We start from the raw sequence: 23,392 nt of genomic DNA on the forward strand, positions 1-23,392 counted from the left end.
TAGATTCCAGAAATCCACACTAGCACAGCAGAGAAAGTGCACTAACCCTGGCCTTAAATGCGTGGGTTCAAATCCTGCTTATTTGCTAGCTGTGTGTCTTTGAGCAGGTACTTAAGGTTCGTTCACCTTCTATAAAACAGGAAGTCTAATAGTACCTTTTTCCTGGAGTTATTACAAGTATTAAATGAGGTACTATGTCTAAAGGACTTAGAACCATGCTTGGCAATTATTAGTTCTTTATATAAATATCACTGGGGAACAATTTTTTTTTCATTGTCTGTTGCATGAGGTTTTAGAACTGTTTCTATATATGTCTGCATTGCTGATTGCAAATCTGAAATCTGTTTTTTGGTGCATGCTCTAGTTTTTATGCAATTTTAACTTCTTTTTGTTACAGTTAATGGCATGCATTGGTTTTTAAATTGGAGTTAAAGGGCAATGACTCTTGGATTAAACATAACCACAAGGCAATTAATGTTTACAAACGTCACTTTTACATAATTGTAGTTGTTTTAAATGTAAAAAATTATTATCTGATAAAAACACCCTCTTATTTTGTTTTAAGATTGAATCATGGCTTCTTTGAGTAGGCGTAAATGTAAGAATATTTCTGACACCTTCTTTCTGTTATATATGTGGCTGTTACACAATTCAACATCAAAGGCGAAATATTTCATCATTTGTGACACGTGCATATATTGCCTATTTTCAAGTTCCCCTTGGCGATCAAGACAAGAATTGGGCTCCTCATATTGTGTGTCATAATTGTGAGGAAATGCTTTGTGACTGGACAAAAGGAAAACGCAAAGAAATGCCTTTTGGTATTCCCATGGTTTGGTGTGAACCTAAGGACCACAGCAGTGACTGTTATTTCTGTCTGATCCATACAAAGGGCATCAGCAAGAAAAAAAAGCATATGATCTCATATCCTAACATTTCTTCAGCAATACGACCCATCCCACACTCTGAGACACTCCCGGTTCCAGTTTTCAATGGTTTTATTTCTTCTAAGGACAAAGAAAGTGAACATGGTGATCAAGTGTATTTTGATAAGATGCATGAGGAAATGGTTGTAGAATCTAAAGGGTCTTCCTCTGATGCCAAGCAATCATTAACCCCTCAGCAGTTTAGCCGAACCGAATTAAATGACTTAGTAAGAGATTTGGGCCTATCAATGAAAGCAGCTGAGTTATTAGCCTCCAGGCTTCAAGAAAAGAATGTACTTCACCAGTCAGCTAAAGTATCTCATTTCAAAAAGTGTGAACAAACTTTTGTGGACTTTTTTTCTGAAGACAAACACTTTGTTTACTGCATGATATCAGCAGTCTTCTCAGCCAGCTAGGTGTTACTACTTACAGTCCAACAGAATGGCAGCTTTTCTTGACAGCTCTAAAAGGAGTCTGAAATGTGTTCTCCTACATAACGGTAATGTTTATGCAGCGGTTCAAATTGGTTACTCAACTCATCTGCGAGAAGATTATAATGATATAAAAATTGTCCTCGACTTACTGAAGTATGAGGAGCATAACTGGATCATTTGTGTGGATCTCTTTTTTTTTTCCATTTTTCCGAAGCTGGAAACAGGGAGGCAGTCAGACAGACTCCCATATGCGCCCAATTGGGATCCACCTGGCATGCCCACCAGGGGGCAATGCTTTGCCCCTCTGGGGCATTGCTCTGTTGCATCCAGAGCCATTCTAGAGCCTGGGGCAGAGGCCACAGAGCCATCCCTAGCACCTGGGCCATATTTGCTCCAATGGAGCCTTGGCTGCGGGAGGGGAAGAGAGAGACAGAGAGGAAGGAGAGGGGGAGGGGTGGAGAAGCAAATGGGTGCTTCTCCTGTGTGCCCTGGCTGGAAATCGAACCCGGGACTCCTGCACTCCAGGCCGACGCTCTACCGCTGAGCCAACTGGCCAGGGCCATTGTGTGGATCTTAAAATGGTAAATTTCCTGCTAGCACAACAGAGAGATTTCACAAAGTATCCTTGCTTTCTGTGTTTGTGGGACAACAAAGCTCGGTAGAAACACTGGACACAGAAGGAGTGGCTGAAACGTGAAGCTCTGGAAGTAGGGATGCAAAATATTGTGAATGAACTTATAGTTAATCGAGATAGAATCATTTTTCCCCCACTTCACATCAACCTTGGCTTAATGAAGCAGTTTGTTCAGGTTTTGAATAGAGAAAGTGAATGCTTTCAACATATTATTTCTGCTTTTCCTGCCTTGTCTTTCGAGAAGATAAAAGCAGGTGTATTTGATGGACCTCAAATTCGAACCCTCATATGTGATGAAGAATTTGCCACGAAGATGAATAAGGAGGAGAAAACAGCATGGTAGTCTTTTGTGGCAGTTACAAAGAACTTCCTTGGCAACAAAAAAGCAGAAAACTATGAAATTCTGGTTTATAGTCCTAACCTCCAGAAGCTCAGATGCTGTTGGCTTTCTGCAACATTGGATGTAACATGAGCGTTAAGATTCACTTCCTGAACAGTCACCTTGATAAGTTTCCCGAAAATCTTGGAGCTGTTAGTGATGAGCAGACTACTGTTGGAGCATCAAACGAGACTGTCCTCAACAAGTACACAAACGCAAGAGCTACAAATGCAAATTTTTGCCTGAATAGAATTTAAATAAGTTTTGCACAAATTTCATGATTAAAATAAGTGTTTTATTATGTTCTATTTTGAAATTGTAGACAAATTCTGATGCAATCATATCTTTTAGTGTATTAGTGTATTTACTGTATTATATAAATTATTATATTTTCACAAAGATGATGCCCAAGAAGACATTCTACTTCATTATGTTAAACTAAATGTTGAAAATTTTACAATAAGATGAAAACCTAAAATCTTGAATTGCAAAAGAACTGTAGCTTACAGAGAAAAACTAATGTCAGGTTTGAGATCAGCACACTTGAATTAGGTAAGAACAAGTGTTTTTGTGGATGCAACAAAAATTTTTTTCCCCAGTGTATTTGTTAAACAAACAGAAAATGTAATTGATTCAGTAAGACACTTGAAAATACACAGATAAAGAAATGACTGGTAAAGTTTGGGTTTTAATCTAGGTCTTTCTGATTCTTTTCATTTCATTATTCTCAGTGTAAAGTACTCCTAATAAATAAACTGAGGAAAATACATGAGACTAAAGTCTCTTAAAGTTTGTATGTTGACGTCCTAACCCCCAAGACCTCAGAATGTGATCTTATTTGGAGATGGGGTCTTCACAGAGATGAGCAAGTTAAAATGAGGTTGTCAGGGTAGGCCCTGATCCAGTATGACTGGTGTTCTTAAGAAAAGGTGGGAATTTACACAGTGACACAGAGAGAGAGAGATGATGGGCAGAGACCCAGGGAGAAGAAGGCCATCTATGAGCCACAGAGAGAGGCCTGGAGCAGACCTCTCCCTCACAGCCCTCAGAAGTAGCCACCCAGCTTGTGGTACTCAGTTTGGCAGCCCTAGCAAACTGATACAATCCCCACACCAGAATCTCGGAGCCAGTTCTCAGAGGTAACTGTTGGGCTCTGCCTTTCAGCTATTGGTAGTCACAGGTTTTCTTAGTTTGATTGAGCAGCCATAACAGAATTCCACAGACTGGGTGACTTAAACAACAGAAATTTATGTGGTCATACTTCTGGAGCCTGGACATCCAAGACGAAGGTGTCGCAGGCTTTTGTTCTGTTGAGCCCTCTCTTCTTGGCTTGCAGATAGTCGGCCCCTCGTCTGTGCGTGTCTGTGTCCTAATCTCCTCTTCCCATAAGGACATCGGTTGTTTTGGATTAGGGCCCTAGGCACCTCATTTTAATTTAATTATTTCTTTAAAGTCCCTATCTCCAATACTGTCACATTCTAAGGTACATTCTAAGGTTATAGCTTCCACATATGAATTTTAAGGAGACACAATTCAGCCCATGACCCAGGTTATTGGTTTATGAAGCCTCTGAAAGATACAGATAAAGCTCTATCCATTTTATTGAAAGATTTGTGAGCAAATTATTAAGTAATTTACCTCCTAAGTAACCTAAAATATTTACCTCTTCAATCATGTTTTGGAGCAAAGGTAAAATTTACACGGTCCCTGGCCAGTTGGCTCAGTGGTAGAGCGTCGGCCTGGCGTGTGGAAGTCCCAGGTTCGATTCCCAGCCAGGGCACACAGGAGAAGCGCCCATCTGCTTCTCCACCTCTCCCCCTCTCTTTCCTTTCTGTCTCTCTCTTTCCCTCCCGCAGCCAAGGCTCCATTGGAGCAAAAGTTTGCCCGGGTGCTGGGGATGGCTCTATGGCCTCTGCCTCAGGCGCTAGAGTGGCTCTGATTGCAGCAGAGCGACGCCCCAGATGGGCAGAGCATCACCCCCTGGTGGGTATGCCGGGTGGATCCTAGTCAGGCGCATGCGGGAGTCTGTCTGACTGCCTCCCCGTTTCCAGCTTCAGAAAAATACAAAAAAACAAAAAGACAAAAAAAAAATTTACACGGATTATAAAAATAAACCATACTGAACAAGCATTCTCTTTTCAGTGTCCGCCCTCGACTGCGTGCCCAGGCCCTGCTGCTCCTCGGTTCGTGTCCGTACCTCCCGCTGACAGGTCTGAGAAGTCGCAAATGAAGGAATGGGATCATCAAGGTCACTCAGTAATGATGAGGGGCCCTTTGCCAGGTCTGTGCTAATCAAGTGCATGCATGAGCTGAATCCTCTAGTTAGTGTCCTGCACCCAGAGGGAATTCACTGCTCCAATGATATACTGAATTGTCTCAGAAGGATAAAGGGGACCTTCCTTTTTATGAGAACAATATTTGCTCAAATTAGTTGATGCCTGTCAAGGTACCCAGGGAGCTGGGTCTACTACCACTCATTAGCTACTCAGGAAACAGAAATACCTAACAACCAACAGCAGAGTCCAGCAGAACAGCACTACGTGCTAGGAAGTCTCCTTGGTGCCCCTGCTGACCCTGCACATGACTCCCTCCTTCTTAGAGTTCTAGGTAGCCCTGGTCAACCTGACAATGAGCCTGGAGGACTCCAGGTCAGCTGCTGACTGCTCCTGTCACTGTGACTCCCCGGAGAGGGCCTCTTCCTCGTCTTAAAACCCCGGCATGTGTGCTAACTTGCCACTGATAGTGCAGACTCACTGACTCACTCTAAAGTTAGCACCTGCATGACTCAGGCATTCTGCTGAGGACACAAACATAAACAAAATGTACTTCGTATTTTTATAAACTTCGCCATCAGGGTAAATGCATGTTGAAGTCAAATAAAAATGGGTAGAAGCAGAATTAAGTTTTGTTAAGACCCTAAATTGCAGGAACTATATATACTCGTATTTCCCCATGTATAAGATGCACCTTAATTTTCGGACTTGAAATTTGAAAAAAAAATGTATTACATAAAGTTATTGAACTCAAGTTTTATTGATCATAAAATTCATACAACTCATCAAGTGTAGAAAAGCAGGAAATGCAAGTAAAAACGTATACAACCACTTTATAAGATGCACCCAGTTTTTAGACCCCAGATGTTTTTTGGGGGAGTGCATCTTATACGCGGGGAAATACAGTACTTAAGATTATATATACTTAGCTCCTTAATAGTCTTCATTATATTTATTTCTCAGAAGTACTATCACTTTCATTTTATGCACAAGAAAATTGAATCTCAGATTACTCTCCTAGAGCTAAAAGGAAAAGCCAGATTCCAACCAGGTGTGTCCACTGCAGAGGGCAGGCCCTTTCTTCAACGGCACACTGCCTTTGTAGACTCACTTCATTCAGAGAGCTGGCTTTCCAATCATGGAAGGTTCCAGAAGGAATTAGGAGACAACAAACTTGAAAGTACTTAGAAAATAAAACCAGAATCAATAGGAGCCAGCAAATGTTGATGAACAATAAACCTTCTTAAGCAAGTTTCATTTTGTTTGGATGGTTGTTAGACTGGTGGGTGGGTCAAGGAACAAGGTAAACATAGTATGTCTAGACACTAGCTAGATCATTAGTTTCCACACTTGTTCCAAACCCAATCTTTTCCCCACAAAATACCAGTGCTTTTCTACCTTCCGTCCTTCTTTTCCTTCCTTTCTTTTCCCTCTTCCTTTTGTTTTTTCTCTGGCCTGCCTCCCTTTCTGTGCTCAGACACACTGTTCTCCAGGCTACTTCCTGGGATGTGCTCAGAACCTTTCCACTTGTAGTTCCCACTGCCTGGAACACTCTACACTCCAAGTAGCAACATACGCACACTCTCACTCCACTTAGGTATCTATTCAAACATAACCTTCTCAGATAGACCCATTTCTTTTTCTTTTTCATTTTTTACAACTTAAAACAATTTTTTAATTTATTGTGTTGACATGTTTTCAAATGTGCCACACAATCTATCACCCTCTATATACCACACTGTGTTCCGCAAAACCCATGCAAAGTCTCTTTTCACCCTATTCCCCCCCCTCCTCCTTTTTCCAAACTCCATCCCCCTTTCCCTCTGGCTATTGCTACCCTGTTGTCTATATCTATGTGCTATGTATATATGATTTTGGCTAATCCCTTCACCTTCTTTGATCCCTTCTCCTCTTTCCCCTTCCCTCTGACAGCGGTCCATCTGTTCCCTGTGACCCTGCCTCTTTTTATTTTGTTCCTCAGTTTATTGTGTTCATTATATTCCACATATAAGTGAGATCATATGATATTTGCCTTTCCCTGCCTGGCTTATTTCACTAAGCATACTAATCTCCAGGCTCATCCATGCTGTCAAAAAAAGTAAGAATCCCTTCTTTTTATGGCTGTGTAGTATTCCATTGTGTGAATGTACCAAGCTTTTTTATTTGCTTGTCCACTGATGGACACTTGGGCCATTTACAGATCTTGGCTATTGCAAACAATGCTGCAATGAACATGGGGGTGCATATCTTCTTTGAATTAGTGTTTTAGGATTCTTAGGATATATTCCTAGAAGTGGGACATGTGGGTCATAAAGCAGTTTCATTTTTAATTTTTTGAAGAAACGCCATGCTGCTTTCCACAGTGGAGTCTTCATTCCCACCAGCAGTGCAGGAGGGTTCCCTTTTCTCCACATCCTTGCCAGTACTTGTTGTTTACTGATTAGTTAATGAGAGCCACTCTGACAGGTGTGAAGTGGTATCTCATTGTGGTTTTAATTTGCATTTCTCTGATGATTAGTGATGTTGAGCAATTTTTCATATGCATATTAGCCATTTGTATGTCCTCTTTGGAGAAGTGTCTGTTCAGTTCTCTTGCCCATTTTTTTTTTTTTTAACAGAGACGGGGGGGGGGGGGGGGATAAATAGGGACAGACAGGAATGGAGAGAGATGAGAAGCATCAATCATCAGTTTTTCATTGTGACACCTTAGTTGTTCATTGATTGCTTTCTCATATGTGCCTTGACCGTGGGGCTACAGCAGACTGAGTGACCCCCTTGCTCAAGCCAGTGACCTTGGACCTTGGGTCCAAGCTGATGAGTTTTGCTCAAACCAGATGAGCCTGCACTCAAGCTGATGACCTCGGGGTCTCGAACCTGGGTTCTCCGCATCCCAGTCTGATGCTCTATCCATTGCGGCACTGCCTGGTCAGGCTCTTTTGCCCATTTTTAAACGGGATTATTTACCTTCCTGGTGTTGAGTTTTAGAAATTCTTTATAAATTTTGGTTATTAAGCTCTTATCAGATCTGCTCTGATCTTTACTATTTCCTTCCTTTTACTTCCTCTGGGCTTTGTTTGTTGTTCTTTTCCTAGTTCTTTTTGGTGCAGGGTTAGATTGAGCTTTTTCTTGCTTCTTGAGGTATGCCAGTAATGCTATAAACTTTCCTCTTAGGACTGCTTTCGCTGTGTCTCATAGATTTGGGGTTGTCATATGTTCATTTGTTTCAAGAAAATTTTTTATTTCCTCCTTGATCTCATTGTTGACCCACTCATTGTCTAATAACATGCTATTTTAGCCTCCAAATGTCTGAATGTTTTTCAGTTTTCCTATTGTAGTTGATTTCTAGTTTTATGCCTTTGTAGTCAGAGAAGATGCTTGATATGATTTCAATCTTCTACAATTCAGTGAGACTTGTTTTGTGTCCTAACATGTGGCCTATCTTAGATAATGTACCATATGCACAAGAAAAAAATGTATATTCTGCTACTTGGGAGTGAAATGTTCTGAGGATAGCAATTAAATCCAGTTAATCTAGTGTGTCATTTAAGGCCGCAGTTTCTTTGTTGATTTTCTGGCTGGAGGATCTAACTATTGATGTCAGTGGAGTGTTAAAATGCCCTACTCTTGCTGTATTGCTATCGATCTCTCCTTTTATGTCCATCAAAACCTGCTTTATACATGTAGGTGCTTCTATAGGTACTTGCCATTTCTGACTTTTTTTTAATGGTTTCAATGTCCTTTTTAATGCTAAGTTCTCACTCTGATCATCTACTCTTACGCTAAGATCCTTGAGCATCATCATAAACATTATTTTAAAGTATGCGTCTGATAGTTTGGTTGCTTCCATTTAATTTTTTTTTTTTATTCATTTTTAGAGAGGAGAGAGAGAGAGAGACAGAGAGAGAGAAGGGGGAGGAGCTGGAAGCACCAACTCCCATATGTGCCTTGACCAGGTAAGCCCAGGGTTTTGAACCGGCGACCTCAGCATTTCCAGGTTGACGCTTTATCCACTGCGCCACCACAGGTCAGGCTGCTTCCATTTAATTTAATTCCTTTCCTGGGGAATTCTCTTGTTGATTCATTTGGGGCATATTTCTTTGCCCATTTTGTCTGTGTATTAGGTAGCTTTGTTCTGATTCCCAAATTTGTTGTGATGTGTTTATGAGGCAGATGGGCTCAGTGATTCTAACCTCCAGGCTCTCTGACCTCTTTGCATTAGGAATGTTTATTAAGGGTTATATTTACCCTTTTGTTGTATATGAGCCTTGAATGCTACTGGCCCTTTTGTAGGTGGAAGTAACCATTCAGGCTGGGTGGCTCTAAGGGTCAACCATTATCATATATATTAGATGCTATGCTGTGTCTGTCCTATGGAGCATATAGTCATACTCAGCAGGGTCTGGTGCATTCTGGACTCCTCCTTTGGATGTGCCATTTGAGTGGCTAGTTAAGTCTGCCACCTACTACTGGTTGTGTTGGTTCTGGGTCCTCTTAAGCAGAGTTTGGGTGTGGGTTGATGTCAGATGTAGTTTGTAACCCACTGTGGGCTACCTGTCTGGAGCTACCACTCTGTTCGCTATTTGTGTTTGCATTTTCTGTTCCTGGGTATATTAGAAGGGACCAAGCTGTATATAAGAATTGACTTGGCCCTGGCCGGTTGGCTCAGCGGTAGAGCGTCGGCCTAGCGTGCGGAGGACCCGGGTTCGATTCCCGGCCAGGGCACACGGGAGAGGCGCCCATTTGCTTCTCCACCCCTCCGCTGCGCTTTCCTCTCTGTCTCTCTCTTCCCCTCCCGCATCCAGGGCTCCATTGGAGCAAAGATGGCCCGGGCGCTGGGGATGGCTCTGTGGCCTCTGCCTCAGGCGCTAGAGTGGCTCTGGTCGCGATATGGCGACGCCCAGGATGGGCAGAGCATTGCCCCCTGGTGGGCAGAGCGTCGCCCCTGGTGGGCGTGCCGGGTGGATCCCGGTCGGGCGCATGCGGGAGTCTGTCTGACTGTCTCTCCCTGTTTCCAGCTTCAGAAAAATGGAAAAAAAAAAAAAAAAAAAAAAAAAAAAGAATTGACTTACCCCTGCTTAGAACTGACAGTAACTCCATAAAAGGACCCAAGTTCCTTAAGATTTTCCTCTACCTTTCAGCTGTTCCACCTCCTCCTGTGGCTGCCTGGTCTTCCCAGTCCCTTCTGTAAAGACTGTAGAGTGAACTCAAACTAGCCTCACCCCACCAACCCCTCTACAGATTGCAAGTTTGGTGGGTTAGGGCAATTGAGGTCAGAATGACAATGTTAGTGGCACCCCCTACTTGGGAGGTCTCTTAGTCAGGTACTCAGTATGGGGAAAGCGGCTCCAACTCCAGAGTCTAATCCCTCAGCCACTGCTGGATACTCCAATGCTACTTCTCCCCAGAAAGGTGAGCAGCAGGTTCAGGTTGGGTGGGGCTGAGAGCCCCCTCTGCAGAAGTTCTTTCAGCTCAGGAGCCCCTGGTCTCAGGGAGGAAGATTGAAAGAGTCTTCCACTGGGGCTAATTGAGACTCTTCCCCCAGATGGTGGCTAAGCCCCTCAACAGGTCCCAACAATAGGCTCCAAGGAACTCACACTTTTGATGTCTGAGCTCTAAGCCTCTCTCCCTTCTCCCTGTGGAATTTAGCCCAGCTGCGCAGGGCACCAGGGACTTGTGCCAGTTGTTGACCACAGAAAGTGAAATTCGCCTTAGCTGGCTTTGTTGTCTGCCCGCTCTCCCTTTAGATATGCTGCTAGTAATACTTCTTAAATCCTTCTTTGATGTTGTCTGTAGCTGGCCACTAGATTTGGTGGCTTTGGGGTTCTTAGGAGAGAACCTGGCACAAACCAGTGTAAGCCACTGTCCATGACTGGCCGTCAGCAACCTCTTTGGAGCTATAAGCAATCCAGAGTTGGTGGCTGCCTCTGCTGCACTTAGGTGCACATAGAAAGACCATGCTGCACACCTGGACTGGCTTTTACCAGCACCGTCAGATAGGGTATTTCTGATCACTCCCTAACTCCCTATCCTCTTGAGCTTCTTAATTTGCCTTCTTTTCTTTTCTTTTTTTTTTTTTTTTTAGCACTTACAGTTGTATCACATTATATATGTAGATGTTTGTGTATGGTCTGCTTCCCCCAGCTGAACCATAATCTTCCTGAGGGCAGGGACTTTGTTTACTGCTATTCCTAGGACAGGAATTGGCACAAAACAGTCGGCTGAATGAATGAATGAATCTAGATTTTAGCCAAGTATCAGATAAGACCTTGAATCCTTGCAGAGAAACTGACATTGAATAATTAATTAAGCCAATTTATAACTGTAAAAACAACAAAACCTCAAAATTCACAATTCATGGTATGATAATCTGAAGATAATATTTATAGCATATTTTTGAAGGTGGTAGTAAAAGCTAAGGGGACTTATGCTTCCAGAGGAAATTCAGAATAACTGAAGTAGGGGACAGGTATTGAATTATACCTCGAAGGTAATCAGAATATGCTTGTCCAAAATAAGCCACTTTGGCACATGTGCTTATTTTAAGGCAAAGGCAATTCAGAATCAACAGATGCAGGAAGAATTCTGTGTTCTCCCCTTATCCACTCCAAACCAGCGCAGAGTTTACTTTGTGATGGTGTCTCTCTCTCCTTGAACAGGAACAGAAGAGTGACTCTCATCACCAGAGACAGTTGGCACCAAGGTGCGTCTGCACAAACTAATCTTACTAAACCCTCACCTCCCATTAGAGCTTCCCCTATATATTCCTAGTAGCCTCCCTATAATTTATTATCTTTTGAAGCCCAAACCCCCCCTTTGTGAAAACGACACATAAGCTCTTAAGTCTAACAACTTCTTCCAGTCTCACTTCTCTGCGAACTCTGGTGTATATAAAATTATTAAATTTGTATTCGTTTCCTCTTGTTAACCTGTCTTCTGTTAATTTGCAGGTCCCCAGAAAATGAACCTAGGAGGGTAGAGGTAAAGTTTTTCCTCCTGGACAGCCTTTGCTTCGCCAACTACACACGTGCTTTCCTAGTCCATTCTATTCAGTGGCTGCCAGATCACAACTAAAGCATTTCAACTGATCTGACTTTATTTTGTAACAGCTGTATTTATAGCACATCCAGACAAAAGGACTTAGTAAAGGGGCATCCAAAAATGTCATATGAGGACTTGGGGATTTTTAGCCTGGAAAAGAAAAAGTCTAAAAGAGAAAGAGTTGATCATATATTCCACAAGGCCCAGTGGGGACAGAACTAGGGTCAAAGAGTTGAGATGTGAAAGCAAGGAAGACTTCATTATATATAAATTATAATGCTCCAACAGAGAGCTGCTGGCAGAGGCCACCGGCTGCCAGTCAAGTGAAGAGCTGGCCTTTATGAGAGATGTGGTGCAGGACAGCAGATGGAGAGCTGGCCTGGATCTCTACCAGGGTACGCAATGTCAACACGGCAGTGCATAGGAGGTCTCGGACTGCACTGTCTCCGTGACCACTTACTAGCTGTGGGGCCTTCACTGCCAAATGATGAGTCTGACCACCCAGTTCCTCATCATTAAAGCAAGGTGGATTAAATAAGTGGTTGGCAAACCCCGTTTCTCAGAGCTCAAGGTTCAGATGCAATGGCGTGGGGATACTTTAGTGGCCGTTGGAGAGGGGAACCAGCTTGGCCAGACCCCAGGTCCCCTGCCCCAAGTCCACCAGCACAATGGTGTTATCCACTTCACCAACTAAGGTTTGATAAAATATTTCATTTAAAGGGGGGGAAAAGTGTTTTACTAATACGAAGAGTTTAAAAACAATGCAGTTTATCTATGTCCCTTTCACTTCTAAAGTTTCATTCTTTGATATCATTAGCCAGTAAATAGTTGTGTGTTTTTTTCAATTACAGTTGACATTCACTATTATTTTATAATACATAAGTCTCCAATGAGTACAGCATATTGGTCAATTATCAGTTAATAGTTTTGAAAGAATATGGAATTTAAATACTTAAAATTTGCAAATAAAACTTAAATGTGTATTTACTCTATCATTTAATGCAACTGTACTGGTGGGAAAGTCAGTTTTAATAAATTTCCATTTCATTTCTATGTTACTTTCACTTGATTACATAAACCTTTTTAAAATTTAGTAATAAACAAATAATCTCCTATGACTTGGGAGTTTAGAGACAACTACAGAATAGGCCTATGGTATTGCAATTTATAATAATATGTAGTTGGTTTTCATTCCCATTCCTGGCATAGAACTCCTAAAACCTTAGAATTTCCAAAGTGTTGTCAGCAATAATGGTGTCTTTATGTTAATGAGGTGACTTTTGGAATAGCCCTAATAACATGAAGATGGGCTGGTTGCCAGGGGAACCAACCAGGTGATTAGAGGGTTAGAACTTTCAGTCCTAAGATTGTGGTGGTTAGGGGGAAGAGAGGGGAGGGGGAAGAGAGGGGAGGAGGAGGGGAGGGGCACAAAGAAAACCAGTTAGAAAGTGATGGAAGACTATATGACTTTGGGTGATGGGAATGCAACATAATTAAATGTCAAAATAACCTGGAGATGTTTTCTCAGAACATATGTACCCTGATTGATTAATGTCACCCCATTAAAATCAATAAAAATTTTAAAAAATCTAAAAAAATAACTTTCAGTCCTTAGGCAAGGAAAGATGTCTAGAGGTTGAATCACCAATGCCAATTATTTAATCCATCAATTCTATGTAATAAAGCCTCCATAAAAACCCGAAAGGAAAGGGTTTGGAGAGCTTCCAGGTGGGTGAACACATGGCGACTCTGGAGGAGTGGTGTGCCCAGACAGCAGGGAAGCCCCAGCCCTGCCCTATGAGCCTTCCCATTCTGCTATTCCCGAGTTACATCCTTTTATAATAAACCAGTAACCTAGGAAGTAAAATATTCTGAGTCTGTGAGCACTCTAGCAAATTAATGGAACACGATGAGGGGGCCATGGAAACCTCCTATCTGGTAGGTAAGAAGCATAGGTGACAACCTGGATTTGCAATGGGCACCCGACTGCAGAGGGTATGAATGATTGTGGGACTAAGCCCGTCACCTGTGGGACCTTAAGCATTCTCTTGGCACAGTGTCAGATTGGAGTTCATTGTGTGGTGATGCTGGGAATAAAAACACACAAACTGGAATGCCAAAAGTGAAGGAGATTACAAATGTTAGGTAATCTCACATTTTACAAATGAAAACTTTAAACATCTTCTGGGATCCAACTCTTAGGATCAGAGAAGACAGTCCAATGGCAGAGACTCTAGATGCTTGCTAATGCCACTTTCTTCCTCAGAACATGGACAAATACATTTTCAGCCCTCCTAGCAGTTAGGTGGGCCCTATGTGATTGAGTTTGGGCCAGGGGAACGTGATGCCTGCCACTTCCCAGCCTGGCATAAAAATGATTTGCGCGGTCTTTTGTGTTCTTTCACTTCTTTTGTAGCAAGTCTGGTGGTTATTACGTGTTCACAACGGCACTATTGTAAAATACAGTCTGCATACCCATCCACTGCTTGGAGAAGAGCCACTCGGTGGGTGCTGGATTATGACACACATGAGAAATAAATCTTTACCATGTGAGAACACTGAGATGTCCAGGAATGTTTGTTATAGCAGAAAGTATTACTTGTCCCATACGACAAGTTTACTTAGAATTTGGTTACAACACTACTTACATAGCAGGTTATATAGATGTACACTAATCTAGAAATATCCTTCTTTCCACACCCTTACTCAGATTTCATAAAACAACTTTCTTTGAACTTTTTCACCTGTCTCATAGTCATTAGTAGAGACAATGGAAACACCTAAGTCCCCTCTGGAGGAAACTGTCAGCCAATTTGTTGGGAAAAAAACCAAAAACCACCAAATACTGTTTTGTATTCTTGAGTTCACCAGAGCATCTAATATTTCCAATTGTGAAGTCAGATTCCCAGAAATAAATGCTGTCTCTATTTAAATTGTAAGTCAAATTTACCAGGTGAATTATATAAACACCTCCAAATGAGATTAAACTGAGACCACTCAGGCTAATGGGCTTCCTGGGCCAGGAGGGACTCTGAGGGTTCCAACAGAAGGTGAATCTCTCTTTTCTAAGGAATATTTTTTGGTAAAAAACCTCATCTTATATTCAGGCATATGTAGTAATCTTTGGCAAATTTATATTTCTGAACATTTTTGCACATTCTCTAAGTGCATATGGAAAAACAAAACACTATTTCTGTTCACTTGTATAAACTCATTTGGTTTTGGCATCCACATGGAATAGGGATCCAGTAACATTTTGTATGCATAAGAGATTCATATTATTTCTTCAGGTGTTTTTGTGTTTAAATTATCAAATATGCTTTGCAAGCAACAGTACTTCTGATTATAAAGCCATATATGTCAAGGAGGATTAATCTATCCACACATGCACATGGCCTTAATAGAACTTTCAAGGACCAGTGTTAACCTATGAGTCTTTTTCTAATTTTTGAGGGCAGGATAAGGAATGTGGCAAAGATTAAGACAAAGAAAACAGCATGGTTTTCATTAGGTGATTATTTTATCTATTGTTGTTGCCATCTGCTTTACTTACCATGAATAAATTATTCCAGAAGGTTCAAATTTATACTTTCCTGCCCAAACTGGTTTAGCTAAGTATACTAGAAATGGCTTCTGAGATCTTATTCAAACTTGAAAAAAAAACAGATATTTCTAAATCTTTCCACCAAAGAAAGAAAAATGCTTTTTATGGTAGACTAGACATTAATAAACATAAAATTTAATTCACTATCTCTGTTTTACTCTTCTTTTATTGCACCTGGCATTAAGAATTTTCAAGATAATATCCAACTTAAATCTTTTAAAACATTATTTATAGAAGGATTATTCATTTTTATACTCACTCTCTTTTTGTTAACAAACGTCTTAAAACAGTCCCTAGGTTTTTATAATACATAAAAAGTTATTCTACACCCAAGGCCTGATGATCTATGTGACAACCGCTCATGTTCTGGACTCACTTATACTGTGGGCTCTTCAACTAGAACCAGACTGCTGTGTCTAAGTAAATCTCAACAATTTTGATGTTAAGATGATATATGATTACACATACAAACACACACAGAGTTGGGCAGAAGCAGTTTTACAGTTGTCTGTATGGAAAAATGCAAATTAATAAATAATAATATAAGAATAAATTCGATGTTTTGCATACTCACAAATGCAAACCTAATTTAGCCCCCTGCCATGTATACACACACAGTCTCAGGATAAATAAACCCACTGGAAATTCTGGGGGACAGTAGTCAAAGATGTATTTAGTGATTATTTCATAGCTTTATTTCTGTCAAAGACCGAGGCAAAGGGGTAACAATTGTGAAGGGATTAAGGCAGTTTAAGGATTAGCAAGGGCTCTACCTGCATAGAAATTTTACCCTTCACATAGATGCCGTATTGTCAAATTGGGTAAATTTTCATAGTTTTTTAATGAAATGTTGTGTTGGATTATCTATTGCCAACTCAGCACTCCCCTCACTCCCCAAGATTCTTTCATATGTCAAAGGGCATGGATGCCTGGTAATTGTATTTACATAATTTTTGCTAACAGAGAGCTGTGTTGGGTCCCCCCCCCCACTATAGGAGGCACTTGCATGATATGTAGAAGACAGGAGAGAAGCCACAATATTGCTACATCACCAGCAGAAAGCATCGATATGGGCTCAGCAGATAAGAGTTTTTCCAGTTCTATTAGGCCAGCAGTTTCCAGAGTGATTCAGGAACCCCTTGAAGTCCCTGAACTCTTTTAGGGAGTCCACCAGGTCAAAACTATTTAATAACCACACTTGTTATATTTTCATTCTCTCGTGATTGTACACTGGAATTTTCCAGAAGCTATGTGACCTGTGAGGACTTATGGCTCTGATGGGTAAGGGATTGTGATTGTGTATTTTAGTGTTTTAAATTGTTTTGTTGTAGTTTCTAATGCAATAAATATCAAATGATGTAACCTCTATTTATAAAATTAATCTATTCTTTCTTGAAAAGATAAATAATGGTCTTGTGACAGACATATGTCTGTCATACGTCTGTAGAAAGGAAAGGCTACAGGGTCAACAAAATATCCTTGGACTCATCTGTACTTTGTTTTTTTACTTATCAAATGAGTGGACAGTAGTTTTGTCTCAGTTAATTTCCCTGCTTTTCTGGCTTTTTAAAGAGCAAAAGAGCAATTTATATGTAAGGCTTTTAAACAAAAGAAAAAGTACATGGTGAGTTTTTATTCATATTACAGATCATCCCATGTAAAGTCTATGTTCAAGGTCAACATTGTTACTCCAGAAGTACTTTCTTTCCTTTTTTTAATTTTAATGCAGTGACATTGATAAATCAGGGTACATATGTTCAGAGAAAACATCTCCAGATTATTTTGACATTTGATTATGTTGCATACCCCTCACCCAAAGTCAAATTGACTTCTGTCACATTCTAACCGGTTTTCTTTGTGCCCCTCCCCTCCAACCCCCCTCCTCACCCTTCTCCAGCTACCATCACACTCTTGTCAATGTCTCTGAGTCTCATTTTTATGCCTCATCTATGTATGGAATCATATAGTTCTTAGTTTTTCCTGTTTTACTTATTTCACTCAGTATAATGTTATCAAGTTTCATCCATGTTATTATAAATGATTTCATGTCATCATTTCTTATGACTGATTAGTATTGCATAATATATATGTACCAAAGCTTTTTAATCCACTCATCCACTGATGGACACTTGGGCTGTTCCAGATCTTTGCTATTATGAACAACGCTGCCATAAACATGGGGGTGCATTTCTCCTTTTGGAACAGTGCTATGGTGTCCTTGGGGTATATTCCTAAAAGTGGGATAGCTGGGTTAAAAGGCAGTTCGATTTTTAATTTTTTGAGGAATCTCAATACTGTTTTCCACAGTGGCTGCACCAGTCTGCATTCCCACCAGCAGTACAGGAGGGTTCCCTTTTCTCCACATCTTCTACAGCACTTATTCTGTGTTTTGTTAATGAGCACCATTCTGACTGCTGTGAGGTGATAGCTCATTGTGGTTTTAATTTGCATTTCTCTAATGATTAGTGATGTTGAGCATTTTTTCATATGCCTATTGGCCATATGTATGTCCTTTTTGTAGAAGTGTCTATTCATTTCTTGTGCCATATTTTTGATTGGATTGTTTGTCTTCCTGGAGTTGAGTTTTATAAATTCTTTATAAATTTTGGTTATTAACCCCTTATCAGACGTATTGTCGAATATGTTCTCCCATTGTATAGTTTGTCTTTTTATTCTGTTCTTGTTGTCTTTAGCTGTGAAAAGCTTTTTAGTTTGATATAGTCCCATTTGATTGTCCTGTCTTTTATTTCACTTGCCTGTGGAGATAAATCTGTAAATATATCGCTGCGAGAGATGTCGGGGAGCTTACTGCCTACGTTTTCTTCTAGGATGCTTATGGTTTCACAGCTTACATTTAAGTCTTTTATCCATTTTGAGTTTATTTTTGTGAATGGTGTAAGTTGGTGGTCTAGTTTCATTTTTTTGCAAGCAGATGTCCAATTTTCCCAAAACCATTTATTAAAGAGGCTGTTTTTACTCCATTGTATGCTCTTACCTCCTTTGTCAAATATCAGTTGTCCATAAAGCTGTGGGTTTATTTCTAAGTTCTCTGTTCTGTTCCATTGATCTATATGCCTGTTCTTATGCCAGTACCAGGCTGTTTTGAGTACACTGGCCTCGTAGTATAGCTTGATATCGGGAAGTGTGATACCTCCCGCTTTATTCTTCCTTTTCAAGATTGCTGAGCTATTCGTGTTCTTTTTTGGTTCCATATAAATTTTGGGGATATGTATTCTATATCTTTGAAGTATGTCATTGGTATTTTAATTGGTATTGCATTGAATCTATAAATTGCTTTGGGTAATATAGACATTTTAATGATGTTTATTCTTCCTAACCATAAGCACGGTATATGTTTCCACTTATTTGTATCTTCCTTGATTTCTTTTATCAATGTTTTATAATTTTCCGAGTACAAGTTTTTAATCTCCTTGGTTAAATTTACTCCTAGGTACTTTATTTTTTTGGTTGCAGTAGTGAAGGGGATTGTTTCCTTAATTTCTCTTTCTGACTGTTCATTGTTCGTGTATAAAAATGCCTCAGATTTCTGAGTATTAATTTTATATCCAGCCACCCTGCTGAATTCATTTATCAGGTCTAGTAATTTTTTGACTGAGACTTTAGGGTTTTCTATATACAATATCATATCATCTGCAAATAATGATAGTTTTACTTCTTCTCTTCCAATTTAGATGCCTTTTATTTCTTCTTCTTGTCTGATTGCTGCGGCTAGGACTTCAAGGACTATGTTGAATAAGAGTGGTGAAAGGGGCCACCCCTTCCTTGTTCCTGATGTTAAGGGGATAGCTTTTAATTTTTGCCCATTGAGTATGATGTTGGCTGTGGGTTTCTCATAGATGGCTTTTATCATGTTGAGGTATGTTCCCTGTATTCCCACTTTGCTGAGAGTTTTGATCATGAATGGGTGCTGGATTTTATCAAATGCTTTTTCTGCATCTATTGAAATTATCATGTGGTTTTTCTCCTTCCTTTTGTTTATGTGATGAATCACATTGATTGATTTGTGAATACTGTACCAGCCTTGCCTCCCCAGAATAAATCCCACTTGATCATGGTGTATGATTTTGTTTCATATATTGCTAGATACAGTTTGCTAATATTTTGTTGAGGATTTTAGCAACTATTGATATATTCATCAGGGATATTGGCCTATAATTTTCTTTCTTTGTGTTGTCTTTGCCTGGTTTTGGAATGAGGATTATGCTTGCCTCATAAAAGGAGCTTGGAAGTCTTCCTTCTTCTTGAATTTTTTGAAATAGCTTGAGAAGGATAGGAGTTAGTTCTTTGAACATTTAGTAGAATTCACTTGTGAAGCCATCAGGCCCAGGACTTTTCTTTGTTGGGAGTTTTTTGATAACTGTTTCGATCTCATTTGTTGTAATCGGTCTGTTTAGATTTCCTGATTCTTCCAGATTAATTTTTGGAAGATTGTAATGTTTCAAGGAACTTGTCCATTTAACCTAGGTTGTCTACTTTTTTGGCATACAGATCTTCATAGTATTTTCTTACAATATTTTGTATTTCTATTGTATCAGTTGTTATTTCTCCACTCTCATTTCTAATTTTATTTGAGTCCTCTTTTTTCTTGGTGAATCTAGTTAAAGGTTCATCAATCTTGTTTACCTTTTCAAAGAACCAGCTCCTGGTTTCATTGATCTTCTGTATTGTTTCTTTAGCCTCTGTATCATTTATTTCTGTTCTGATCTTTATTATTTCCTTCCTTCTACTATATCTGGGCTTTACTTCCTGTTCTTTTTCTAGTTCTTTTAAATGCAGGGTTGTTTATTTGAGCTTTCTCTAGCTTTTTTAGTATGCCTGTAGCGCTGTGAACTTCCCTCTCAGTACTGCTTTTGCTGTGTCCCATAAATTTTGAGTTGTTGTATGCTCATTATCATTCGTTTCTAGGAATTTTTTAATTTCTTCTTTGATCTCATTGTTTATCCATTTGTTATTTAAGAACCTGCTATTTAGTTTCCATGTGTTTGAGAATTTTTTAATTTTTCTGTTGTGGTTGATTTCTAGTTTCATGATAATGTGATCAGAGAAAATGCTTAATATGATTTCAGTCTTCTTAAATTTGTTGAGACCACTTTTGTGCCCTAACATGTGGTCTGTCCTAGAGAATGTACAATGAGCACTTGAAAATAATGTATATTCTGCTGCTTTACAGTGAAAGTTTCTGAAGATATGTATTAAATCCAGTGGATCTAGTATGTCCTTTAAGTCTGCTGTTTCTTTGTTAATTTTCTTTCTTGATGATCTACCTAGTGATGTTAGTGGGGTATTGAAATCCCCTACTATTCTAGTATTGCAGTTATTCTCGCCCTTTATATCCATTGAAGTCTGCTTTATATATGTAGGTGCTCCTATATTAGGTGCGTAGATATTTATAATGGTTATATCTTTCTGTTGGATTACTCCCTTTATCATTATGTAGTGACCTTCTTTATCTCTTACTATAGCCTTTGTTTGTTTTTTTTAATTCAAGTCATAATTTATTGTCACTCCAGCATTCATTCACATATAATTATTTCATTCAAAAATTTATAACTCAAATTCACGTTTTCTTATAAATTAGAATTGTTATAACATTTGATTACAATTTTCTTTTTTTTTATTATTATAATTTTATTTTTTTAATGGGATGACATCAATAAATCAGGATACATATATTCAAAGACAACATGTCCAGGTTGTCTTGTCGTTCAATTATGTTGCATACCCATCACCCAAAGTCAGATTGTCCTCTGTCACTTTCTATCTAGTTTTCTTTGTGCCCCTCCCCCTCCCCCTTTCCCTCTCCCCCCTCCCCCCGTAACCACCACACTCTTATCAATGTCTCTTAGTCTCACTTTTATGTCCCACCTACGTATGGAATAATGCAGTTCCTGGTTTTTTCTGATTTACTTATCTCACTTCGTATAATGTTATCAAGATCCCACCATTTTGCTGTAAATGATCCGATGTCATCATTTCTTATGGCTGAGTAGTATTTCATAGTGTATATGTGCCACATCTTCTTTATCCAGTCATCTATTGATGGGCTTTTTGGTTATTTCCATGTCCTGGCCACTGTGAACAACATTGCAATGAACATGGGGCTGCATGTGTCTTTGCGTATCACTGTTTCTGAGTTTTGGGGGTATATACCCAGTAGAGGGATTGCTGGGTCATAAGATAGTTCTATTTTCAGTTTTTTGAGGAACCACCATACTTTCTTCCATAATGGTTGTACTATTTTACATTCCCACCAACAGTTAGCCTTTGTTTTAAAGTCCATTTTGTCTGATATAAGCATTGCTACCCAGCTTTTTTCTCATTTCCATTTGCATGAAATATTTTTTTCCATCCTTTTAACTTCAGTCTATGTGCATCTTTTGTTTTAAGGTGTGTCTCTTGTAGACAGCATATGTATGAGTCCTGTTTTCTTACCATGCAGCTATGCTATGTCTTTTGATTGGATCATTTAATCCATTTACATTTAAGGTTATTATTAATATGTAGTTATTACCATTTTATTCTTTGAAGCTGTATTCCTCTTTTGGTATATTCTTTTCCCACTTTGATCTGTTTACAACAGGCCCTTTAACATTTCCTGCAGCATTGGTTTGGTTATAATGAATTCCTTGAGGTTTTTTTTGTCTGGGAAGCTTTTTATTTCTCCTTCAATTTTAAATGATAGCCTTGCTGGATAAAGTAGTCTTGGTTGTAGGTTTTTGTTCTGCATTACTTTGAATATTTCTTTCCATTCCCTTATAGCCTCAAGTATTTCTGTTGAGAGTCAGATGTCATCCTTATGGGTGCTCCTTTGTTGGTGATAACCTTTTTTTCTCTAGCAGCTTTTAATATTTTCTCTTTATCGCTTAGCTTTGGTATTTTAATTATAATGTTTCTTAGTGTAGATTTCTTTGGGTTTCTCTTTAATGGAGTTCTCTGTGCTTTTTGAACTTGTGAGAGTTTTTCCTGCATTAATTTAGCTATGTTATGATTGAACAAAATCTCTATCCCTTGTTCTTTCTCTTCCTCAGGAACCCCTATGATGCGGATGTTATTTCTCTTCATGTTGTCACAGAGCTCTCTTAGAGTTCCCTTAGATTTTTGAGTCTCTTCTTTTTTCTGCTCTGCTTCCATGCCTTCATTCAACTTGTCCTACAACTCACTGATTCAATCCTCAGCTTCATCCATTCTGTTTTTAATTCGTTCCATTGTGGTCTTCATTTCTGATATTGTATTTGTCATCTCCGACTGATTCTTTTTTAATATTTCAATGTCTTTTTTTATACTTGCTATTTCTTTATTTAGGTGTTTGTAATGACCATCCATTGTTGTTCTAAGATCCCTAAGCATCCTAACAATCATATTTTTAAACTCTGCATCCAGAAGTTTAGTTATTTCCATATCACTCAGTTTATTTCTGCAGATTTCTCTTGTGGTTTCATTTAGATTGCACTTCTCTGTCTTCTCATTATGTCTGCATTTGGGTGTTTTGCTTGTAAAGCTGGTTGAGTCTAGGCTTGGTGTTTTCTGCCTCCAACTTTCAGTTGTGTTATTTCTAGGTCTTCTTGGGTTGGCATCAGCTGTTATTTGTAATCCACTGTCTGATTTGGCTTTTCTAGTAGAGCCGCTTTGAAGTCTGGATTTGTTTGTTTTCTTCTCAGTCTGGATTTGTTTGTTTTCTTCTCAGTTTTCTTAACAGGAGGTAGTCTAGTTTACTGATCTCAGCAGGAGGCTTATTTGAAACTGTTTCCAGGAATGTGTTCAGTGTAACTTGAGACTCTGAAGGCCTGATCTGCCAGTTACTCTCTCCAGGGGTGGGGTGTTTTCTTAGCTTCAGTAGGGGGGAAGTGTATCTCAGATCTCCATGGAGATCTGAGTTACTGCCCCTCCATCGCACTTCTGTTTTCAGCTGTCTTGTTGCGCTGATTGGAGCTAGAGATATGTCTGGAGATGGGTCACCTGGAACCACTTTTGTCTTGTATTGTGTGGAAAGATCAACCCCTCCCCCAGCTATAACCGCCTCCAGCACTAGATGAGTCAGCTTCTCACATCATCCCATGCATTCCTCTGCCCCTCACCATCTGTC

The 23,392-nt window shown here is 39.6% G+C and overlaps 1 protein-coding gene across 15 annotated transcripts in view; it reads right to left on the reverse strand.

The window, feature by feature from the left end:
- CACNB2 (calcium voltage-gated channel auxiliary subunit beta 2) overlaps positions 1-23,392 on the reverse strand; it is a 431,046-nt gene that overhangs the window by 90,179 nt on the left and 317,475 nt on the right. The window lies entirely within an intron of this gene.

Source organism: Saccopteryx bilineata, chromosome 5 (assembly GCF_036850765.1).
Source record: "Saccopteryx bilineata isolate mSacBil1 chromosome 5, mSacBil1_pri_phased_curated, whole genome shotgun sequence".
NCBI classification, from domain to species: Eukaryota; Metazoa; Chordata; class Mammalia; order Chiroptera; family Emballonuridae; genus Saccopteryx; species Saccopteryx bilineata.